Consider the following 11062-nt stretch of genomic DNA (forward strand, 5'->3'; position numbering starts at 1 on the left):
GTAAATGTAGGAGATCTATTAAGTACCTCTGCTAAATCCTCATCCTCAGTCAATAAATGCCAGTGTCTACTGAAAATTCTTCTGAGGTCGTTCCATTGTGTATTGTAGGTACTAATGTACCGAATCACTTCCTTAGTGGGTGCTCTCCTTTTACTTGGGGTCAAGAGTGTGTCTCTATTTGTATGTAATGCCCTTAAGTATGCCTTTCTGACTGCCTTTTTACCATATCCCCTTTCGTAAAAACGCTTACACATGTCTTCCGCTTTTAGTTCGTATTCAGATAGTGTTGAACAATTCCGTCGCAAACGGACGAATTGTCCCATCGGGATGTTTTGTATTAGGTGGTCGGGGTGGTGGCTATCAGCTTTAAGTAGGCTGTTGGTAGCTGTTGGTTTACGAAATATGGTTGTTTCTAGGTATCCGTCATTATCTCTTTTGATGGTGACATCTAGAAAATCCATCTTATCTTTGTCCATTTGTATGGTCAATTTCAGATTACACATATTATCGTTCAATTTGCCCACAAATTCATACAAAAGTTCCGAAGTGCCCCTCCACAAAAGCATAATATCATCGATATAGCGGACCCATAGAATAATGTGGTCCGCATATATCTCCAGGGCCTCGCTGAAGACCACGGTTTCCTCCCACCAGCCTAGATATAGATTTGCATAGGTGGGAGCACACGTTGTCCCCATTGCGGTGCCCTGGATCTGATGATAATACTTCCCATTAAATATGAAGAAGTTGCATTTGAGTGTGAAGTCCAGTAGTTTAATGATGAAGTCATTATGCAGTTGGGTTTCTGTGTTCCTTGATCTCAAAAAGAACATGATTGCCTCAAGGCCTATTTTATGTGGTATACTGGTGTATAAGTTCACCAGATCCAGGCCAACCAGATATGTTTCATTATCAATTTGAACATCATTAATTTTGGACAAAATATCTCTTGTATCTTTCAGGTAAGATGGAAGTGAGCTTACAAACGACCTCAAAAATTTGTCTAAGTAGACACTGGCATTGGAGGTTACATTGCCAATCCCCGATACAATCGGTCTGCCCGGTGGTGGTGATATCCCCTTATGTACCTTAGGGAGATAGTAAAAGGTGGCAATGCTCGGGTTGGGTACAAAGATAAAATCATGTTCAGTTTTTGTGATCACCTTTTGCTCAAGACCATCTTTTAGAATTGTTTTGAGAGTATCTTTAAAGCTTTCTGTAGGGTCTTTAGCTAGAACTTTGTAACATTTCTTATCACTCAACAGTTTAGCACATTCCTGGAGGTAATCATCTTTATTCATAATGACCGTGTTACCCCCTTTGTCAGATGGTTTAATTATTATTGTGGTATCTGATTCCAGATATTTAAGTGCATCTATCTCTTTTGCTGAGATATTATGGTGAGTTTTTGTATGTTTTTGTAGACCTTCAATGTCATTAGTGACTAATTTAGTAAACATATCTATATTTGAGCATGTTTCCATGGCTGGTATAAATTTAGATTTGTTTCTAACATCAGTAAACGGTCCCTCACCAGGTGGTTTCTCGCTTTCATTCAGTAGGTCTCCTAGTAGACGGATTGTCATCCGATCAAGATGATCAAAACCTTCCATTGGAGTATTGAGGTTCAATCTTTTTTCTCGTCTACTATGAAATTTATGTAATAATAACTTTCTTGAAAAGAGGTTCAGGTCTTTTATGCTTTCAAATTTGTCTAGTGTGTTAGTTGGGCAATAGGACAACCCCCTTGATAACACCGTGACATGTGCTTGGGTAAGAGTCTTGCTTGAAAGATTGATCAAGGGGGTTGTCCTATTGCCCAACTAACACACTAGACAAATTTGAAAGCATAAAAGACCTGAACCTCTTTTCAAGAAAGTTATTATTGCATAAATTTCATAGTAGACGTGAAAAAAGATTGAACCTCAATACTCCAATGGAAGGTTTTGATCATCTTGATCGGATGACAATCCGTCTACTAGGAGACCTACTGAATGAAAGCGAGAAACCACCTGGTGAGGGACCGTTTACTGATGTTAGAAACAAATCTAAATTTATACCAGCCATGGAAACATGCTCAAATATAGATATGTTTACTAAATTAGTCACTAATGACATTGAAGGTCTACAAAAACATACAAAAACTCACCATAATATCTCAGCAAAAGAGATAGATGCACTTAAAGATCTGGAATCAGATACCACAATAATAATTAAACCATCTGACAAAGGGGGTAACACGGTCATTATAAATAAAGATGATTACCTCCAGGAATGTGCTAAACTGTTGAGTGATAAGAAATGTTACAAAGTTCTAGCTAAAGACCCTACAGAAAGCTTTAAAGATACTCTCAAAACAATTCTAAAAGATGGTCTTGAGCAAAAGGTGATCACAAAAACTGAACATGATTATATCTTTGTACCCAACCCGAGAATTGCCACCTTTTACCATCTCCCTAAGGTACATAAGGGGATATCACCACCACCGGGCAGACCGATTGTATCGGGGATTGGCAATGTAACCTCCAATGCTAGTGTCTACTTAGACAAATTTTTGAGGTCGTTTGTAAGCTCACTTCCATCTTATCTGAAAGATACAAGAGATATTTTGTCCAAAATTAATGATGTTCAAATTGATAATGAAACATATCTGGTTGGCCTGGATGTGATGAACTTATACACCAGTATACCACATAAAATAGGCCTTGAGGCAATCATGTTCTTTTTGAGATCAAGGAACACAGAAACCCAACTGCATAATGACTTCATCATTAAACTACTGGACTTCACACTCAAAAGCAACTTCTTCATATTTAATGGGAAGTATTATCATCAGATCCAGGGCACCGCAATGGGGACAACGTGTGCTCCCACCTATGCCAATCTATATCTAGGCTGGTGGGAGGAAACCGTGGTCTTCAGCGAGGCCCTGGAGATATATGCAGACCACATTATTCTATGGGTCCGCTATATCGATGATATTATGCTTTTGTGGAGGGGCACTTCGGAACTTTTGTATGAATTTGTAGGCAAATTGAACGATAATATGTGTAATCTGAAATTGACCATACAAATGGACAAAGATAAGATTGATTTTCTAGATGTCACCATCAAAAGAGGTAATGACGGATACCTAGAAACAACCATATTTCGTAAACCAACAGCTACCAACAGCCTACTTAAAGCTGATAGCCACCACCCCGACCACCTAATACAAAACATCCCGACGGGACAATTCGTCCGTTTGCGACGGAATTGTTCAACACTATCTGAATACGAACTAAAAGCGGAAGACATGTGTAAGCGTTTTTACGAAAGGGGATATGGTAAAAAGGCAGTCAGAAAGGCATACTTAAGGGCATTACATACAAATAGAGACACACTCTTGACCCCAAGTAAAAGGAGAGCACCCACTAAGGAAGTGATTCGGTACATTAGTACCTACAATACACAATGGAACGACCTCAGAAGAATTTTCAGTAGACACTGGCATTTATTGACTGAGGATGAGGATTTAGCAGAGGTACTTAATAGATCTCCTACATTTACCAGTAGAAGATCTAGAAACATCAAAGACAGAATCGTTCAAAGTCACTACCAACAAGCACCAACTAGGACATGGCTGGATCAGAAACCACGGGGGTCATACCCCTGTGGGCGCTGTAAAGCCTGCGCATTTATGCCACAAACAAAGACCTTCACAGACACAAATAAACATAATACATTCATGATAAAAGACTTTATTAATTGTAATCGTAAAGGAATCATCTATCTAATCAAATGTACCTGTGAGAAAACGTATGTGGGAAAAACATATAGGGAACTGAAAGTTCGGGTATTGGAGCATCTTGGCTCAATACGAAACAACCAAGACACACCTGTCTCGAGACACGTCAATGGCTTACATAATGGCAACTGCAAATCCTTACAATTCTCAGGTATTGAAAAAATACCTTTGGGACCGCGTAAGGGTGACTGGAACAAACAACTGTTGCAGAAAGAGTGCAAATGGATTTTCAGGTTAAAGACACAGAGTCCAATGGGGTTGAATGAAGGTTTTATTTTTTCCCCCTTTATATAACACACTATTTACCTGTTTTTGCGCCTTTATATGACTTCCATTATTAGACATTTTTCCCTCTATACCCTAATACACAGGGCTAACAGGAATTGAATCATCCAATTCAACTGTTCCACATACTTTTCAATCCACAAGCAGACACAGATCAGGACATTGTACTATCCAATTCAAACTGCAAGCACCAAATTAAGATGCTATCTCTTTAAGAGGCTGGTACTTTAATCCTAATTGGGCTACCTATGCACACTGAGAGCAGCCCTAAGCCTCGCCCCCAGGAGTAGTATAAAGGGAGATTTTCCCTGCATGTAGGCACACTCCTCCCCCCTTGAAGAAGTGCCGGTCCACGGCATGAAACAGCTGTAGGGCAGTCAGGCGACGCGAACACTGATAACGTCAGCCGTCACGGAGGAACTTGCTTCACACAGCATGCTTAACAGCCACTAGACGCTGGATGCAGAGACACGGAGTTAACAAGGTTGTATATACCTATATCCAATTACAGTGTGATAATGCCACTAAGCTATACTCTAACCCAGCATTAAGTGATGTATACACGGGTACTTTACCCAGTATGAAAAGGTAACTGAAGTGGTTTATAATTACAGTGTATTTTGAAGTGCAATTACTGACTCAAATGAAGTACCTGACCTGGGTTAAAACACATAGTGCTATTATTGTATGCATATATGTGTTGATAAGGTATTTACCCTTTGCTTTATCCATGTGAGATCAGAACCACATTTGTACTATACTCTGTCTATGGTGAATAAGCACATATAGCTAAGACATAAGTAGTGAGAATTAAATATATATAATTCCTAGTAGGGCTGTATTGACCTTTAGGGCAGCCTACCCAGCTAGCTCACAGTCCTACACGATACCATATGCAAACGTAACATCTGGTGTTAATATTGTATATGTGCTTATAAGGCATTAACCCCTTGTTTAACTCGTGTAAAATCAGAGCCGCATTTTATCCTGTTCATGGATACTAATTACATAGCTAAGACAGCAAAAATAATTCTTACTAAGGCTGCATTGACCCTAGGGGCAGCCTACAGAGCGAGTTCACAGTCCTACACAATACACAATATACACTGATACTTACCTTCTGTAAGGAATAACTGTGTTCTGACTATTGCTGTGTTTGCAACTTAGCAGTGTTACAATAGTAACCATCCACCATTGAGAAAAGTATTCCGTTTCATAGATTGATACTTTGTGCGACTGATACTCTGTACAACTGAGAGTGATAAACCTAGGATTAAGGTGCTTCACTTCTGCATATAATAGCATCTGTAGACTGTGTGATAACCAAATGACTACGATATAATTATCACTGGTGTAACAATTAGCACATACTGTGTAAAAAAGAGAAGCAAGAATTTTAATATAGTATAGTTTATTTGGGTTTATTTTTGATAGATGAGTTTAATAAAATGATTTTAAATGTTAGTATTTCCCTATGTACTTATCTCCTTGGGGTTTTTTGAAATATAAGTAACCTTAAGACACCTACTGTTTAATTATAAGGAAAAATAAACAATAGGCTGAGTGCAACTTAACTGGGAATCTTTTTTGGTGATCATCTCTCGAACACCTTTTTTGGAAATATATACAGTTATGTGTACAGTATCTAAACTGCAGTCATGATGTACACAAAACCTCTCCTCTCTCAATGAACTACTGTACTGTACACAGAATGAGGAAGAAGATAAAGACGGAAAAAATTATATTACTATATATACATATTATTATATATTATATATTATTAATTAATATTATTATCAATGTGTATTAATCATGATTATCCACCAGCCCTCAATTTTCATCTTACAGAAGGACTGAATAAAGAATGCATTTTGTATTATTCATTATTATTTGTATATTTGTTTTTTTGGATCCTGATAAAATAAAATAAATATATATTTACATTCTTGATAATCATAATCATTGACAACAACCCCCCCCCCCCCCAACACCTACATTACACAAAAGAAAAATAAAGAATGACAAAACAAAATGAATCAGTTAATGGTTTTTTTAACTCTCAATTCTCACAATGCTGTCCAAATCAGATTTACATATCAAATTTGAGAAGGGATTTTCCAAAGCGTTACCGTAAACAAAGCCTCAAAGGGTTGGTGGGGGGGGGGGTTGGGTGAGTCATGCGCAGTAATCAGCTAGCTCCCATTTCAAAGAGGATTACACGCAGGCGCAGTGAGGCGACGCTCGGCTAGGGACGGATTAAAAACACAATGGCAAGCTTCAGAAAATGAATGACTCTGTAGAGGTGTCTGTCGATAAGAGTTTCAAATCCTTGAGCGAGCCTTGTGTGTGTGCGTGGGGGAGGGGGGTACAGGGTACAGCTGCATGAAGGATTAGCTGTGCAGAAGCTCAAAGAAATGACATAATTTCAGAAGGCAGTTCATAATAATAATTTGATCCCTACAACCCCCAAATACAGTACATAAAAAGCACACAAATTAACCATGTGCAGTCAAACGCACATGGTCGCAGTCAAAAGCTACAGCACAGATTGAATATCGTTCGTAATATCAAGTTGGTCTAGGCAGGCTTGTGGAGAAAATAAGAATAAAAAATGAGGAGAATTTTTTTTTGTTCACTCACTCTTGAACTTCGCAATTAAGCAGTGGTGAATTTACAGGCGCATGCGCGTGGAGAAAATAAAAATAAAAAATCACTCTTGAACTTCGCAAGCAAGCAGGAATGTGATTGAAACCAGAAAGACACACATTCAAAGGAATGGTGTAAGAGAGGTGTACTGCACTGTAGAGAAGATAAGAAGTTGAAATACCCTGCAGTGCAGTACATTATCCTGTGTGTGTGCGGGGACGAGCGAGGGGAGATCGCTGTAGTATATGCCGATTTGGGATACTGTTACAGCATACGCCTATGCGTTTCAACAATTTTCAAATGAGACATACAGCACTGCAAATGCATGTATAAATATGCAAATTTACAATTACTGCGCGCGCACACACAGACTGTGCACTGAAGTAAGTTGAACTGCTAAAGTATTAGACTTCCAAGACAACAGCTCGCGTACACACCCCTGAGTTTTTAGACGGTATTGCAGTATTGTAGACAGCGGTAATAAAATGCTAATATTACGAGCGCTAAAATAATGCAATTCACTCTGGACCAAAAAAGTAAATAAAACGCATCTGCCCGCGATTATCAGAGTGCCGCGGATCCGGCCACATTAGGATAAAGGCGGCCGCCACTGTACATACTGTGTTAATCGTTCGAATAGCGGCCACTGCATCAGTATATTTTCTTTTTCCGGAGCGGTTTGCGGTATGTTAGCGCTCGGATTTTTAGTGCAGTCTGCGTATACTGGAATGCCGTCTAAAAATACAGGTGGGTGTTCGCGAGCTATTGTCTTAAAAGTCTAATACGTAAGTTTAATGCATGTCTAATGCATTATGTATGTGTGCGCGCTCAGTATTTGTAAAATGGAAGATATACAGTACTGTTCAGTATACAGTATTACTAAAATATAGCGTTGCGTCTTCTTCTAATATAAAATTATCACATTTCTATACATTACTGTATGTACTGTATTATTTTGTAATCGGTACTTTTACTTGTTTTCATACTCTTTTTATATTATGTGTTTACCGTACAGTACTGTATGTCTCATTTGAACATTGTTGAAATGCATAGGCGTGTTACATTATCACATTCCGGCACATACAGCGCTTGCCCTCTCGCCCCCGCACACACATGGCTAAAGTACTATTTCAACTTCTTATCTACAGTTCAGTACACCTCTCCCAGCCAGATGGCTTTCGGCTTCAATCATCCCGAACCTGTCATCTCATTCCTGCGTGTATAACGTACAGAGCCTGGTGTCACATGTCAGCGCCTGCGTGTAATCCTCTTTGGGAAGGGACCTAGTTGATGCGCATGCGTGTATAACTTCACATTCATGTGAAAGTTCAAGTCTGAAACCAAATATTTTTTCTTGTTGTTTATGCTTTGTTTCCAGACATGTGTCTGCATAAAAATTCTTGTTATTCTGATATTCTATCGGTACTGTAGCTGTTTAATGCGACACTGGTCATTCACATATTTTATGTGATTTTTATTGATTTGGGGGTGTGGGGATCAAAACATTATGATGACCAGTTGAAAGTATGTCTTTGAACTACAGTACAGCTAAGCCTTCATGCAGCTTTACCCCCCTCCCCCCCACAGACACACACAAGGTTCAAGGATTTCAATTTCTTATCGAGACCTCTTGCAAACCATTAATTTGCAAATGCTTGGCTTTGTGCTTTTAATCGTCCTGAGCTGAGCCTGGTGTCATATCTCTGTGCCTGCGTGTAATCCTCTTTTGGAAGGGACCTACTGTATTTGATAATTAATGTGCATGCGTGTATAACTTCACATTCATGTGGAAGTTCAAGTCTGTAAACATTTTTTTTTTTTGTTTCGTTTCCAGACATGTGTGTCTGCATAAAAATTCTTGTTATTCTGATATTCTATCGGTACTGTAGCTTTTTAATGCGACTCTGGTCAATCACATGCTTTATGTGATTTTTATTGATTTGGGGATGTGGGGATCAAAACATTATGATGACCAGTTGAAAGTATGTCTTTGAACTACAGTACAGCTAATCCTTCATGCAGCTTTACCCCCCTCCCTCCCGCAGACACACACAAGGCTCAAGGATTTCAACTTCTTATCAACACCTCTCGAAAACAATTCATTTTCAAAAGCTTGGCTTTGTGCTTTTAATCGTCCTGAGCCAAGCCTGGTGTTACATCTCTGCACCTGCATGTAATCCTCTTTGGGAAGGGACCTAAGTAGTTGATGATTAATGTGCATGCGTGTATAACTTATGCTAATCCATTATGATGACTCATTCATCCACCCCACCCCCAACCCTTTGAGGCTTTGTTTACGGTAACACATGCGCACTTGTGATAAACCCTTCTCGAATTGAATATGTTAATCTGATTAGCCAATGAATACAAATGTAACCAATGAATAAAAATGTATGCCTTCTTGAAGAATCCCCCACATACACATTCACAGTGTGTGAATTTAAAGTTCAAAGGAAAAAAAATGAGATTTCCAAATATTCTTAGGGGGGCGGGGGCGGCTGTTTCAATGATTATGATTATCGTGAATGTAATGAAATATTTATTTTATTTTATCAGGAATGAAAAATACAAATAATCATGAATATTGCACATTAATAATAATAAAAACAGTAATACAAATTTTTAGTCTTTCTCTTGTTTGTCATGGCCACATTGCATTCTGTAGTTCATTGAGAGACGGGGGGTTTTGTGTAAATCATGACTGTAAATACACTATACACACAGTTCCCACAATTTATACATGATACTCTCCCTCCCCTCACCCGTCCTTTTGTAGCGCAGCCAGCTGTCTCTGAAAAGGAAAGAAAATTAGTGCAGTTAGGTGCATGTAATTGCATTGTGTACAGTATGACTACTCCATATTGGACTATGTAGTTACTACTGTCAAACTACTGTATACTGGAACTACTGTAAAAGCGATATTAAAAATGAGTGCAGGAAAGTGCTTGCTGTATACTGTGAAAGAATATGTGCCATACTTACCTGTATCATCTGTACTTACCATACTACAGTACAGTACTGTATCAAACTACCTTCCTGATGCTTGCCCATTTCGCTCTATCACAATGGGCAACACAGTCGCAATATGGTCAATATATTTATTACATCATTCCACAGTGAGCACAGCGTTCCAAAAACTCATTATGCCATTCGCCAACTCATCCTTTTTTGAGGGTTTCACCACTTTTTGGATATGGTCCTTCAGCTGATGCCAGACCATTTCGATAGGATTTAAGTCTGGCGATCTGTCATTGGAGGGGCATAAAAGGAGAATTAGTTAAAGAGATACACAGTAAACCGTGTGAAAAAACGAGACACGGTTACCGTACTTACTCCGCTGGCGTCTTCACCCAGTTGATACCGCAGGCAAGAATATGCGCAGTTGACGCGGTGTGCTTTGGATCGTTGTCCTGGTAGAAACGGTGACCATCCGGGAATTCACGTGTGATGTATTCCATAATCTCAGGCACTATTTGCTCTGGGAAAAACGCTTTATTCAGGATTCCTGTAACAAGAAAAGAAAAGTGCTCAAAATAATGCACACTACAGTAGTACAGTACAGTGCTTAAGGCTACACCATGTGACATTGTGCATTATTATACTGTACCATCAAATATGACGAGGCATCCTGGTCCACGCCTAGAGATGGCACCACACACATGCATCTTCACTGGTTGTTTTGGACGCGGCTTCCTAGATATGCGTCCTTTTTTGTGGAATGCAAAGGTGGCAAATCTCTCCAGAGATAAGTAGACTCGTCAGTAAAGATGCAATCCTGAAAAGTTTCGCCATTGTCAATCCATGCATGTGCCTGGACCACTCTCTTTATCTTGTTGACGTCCCGTATCATAGGGTACGCTCTGTAATTACAAGGAATAATTTTATAGCTACAGTACAGTTTAGTAAACCACACTTTTCACCTCCTGTACTATCCAGTACTAACCTCACACGTCTATATTTCCATCCAATGCTACGTCTCATCTTCTTAATGCTGGTCTCTGATACGGTTAGATTGTGAGTTTTCTGCAGAGTGTCTTTGACACTTAAGGCACACTTTTAATCATTCTCTTCACTTATTTTTTTCAACCAGAACAGTTGTATGTAACTATGTATGTCTCCCTACAGTTTAAAGGAAAAACAACAATACGTTACAGTAGGCCACAATACAGGTACAGTACATAATTTATGCTCAGGCCTACAGTATGGACAAATATACAGTATATATGACTTTAATACAATAGTTATACTGTATAAATATACATCGATAACAATAATATTAGATAGATACTGTATAGAATATCGTTTTATAAATATACAGCAATAACAATATTGTACTGTATATAT

Source organism: Ascaphus truei, chromosome 11 (genome assembly GCF_040206685.1).
Source record: "Ascaphus truei isolate aAscTru1 chromosome 11, aAscTru1.hap1, whole genome shotgun sequence".
Lineage (NCBI taxonomy): Eukaryota > Metazoa > Chordata > Amphibia > Anura > Ascaphidae > Ascaphus > Ascaphus truei.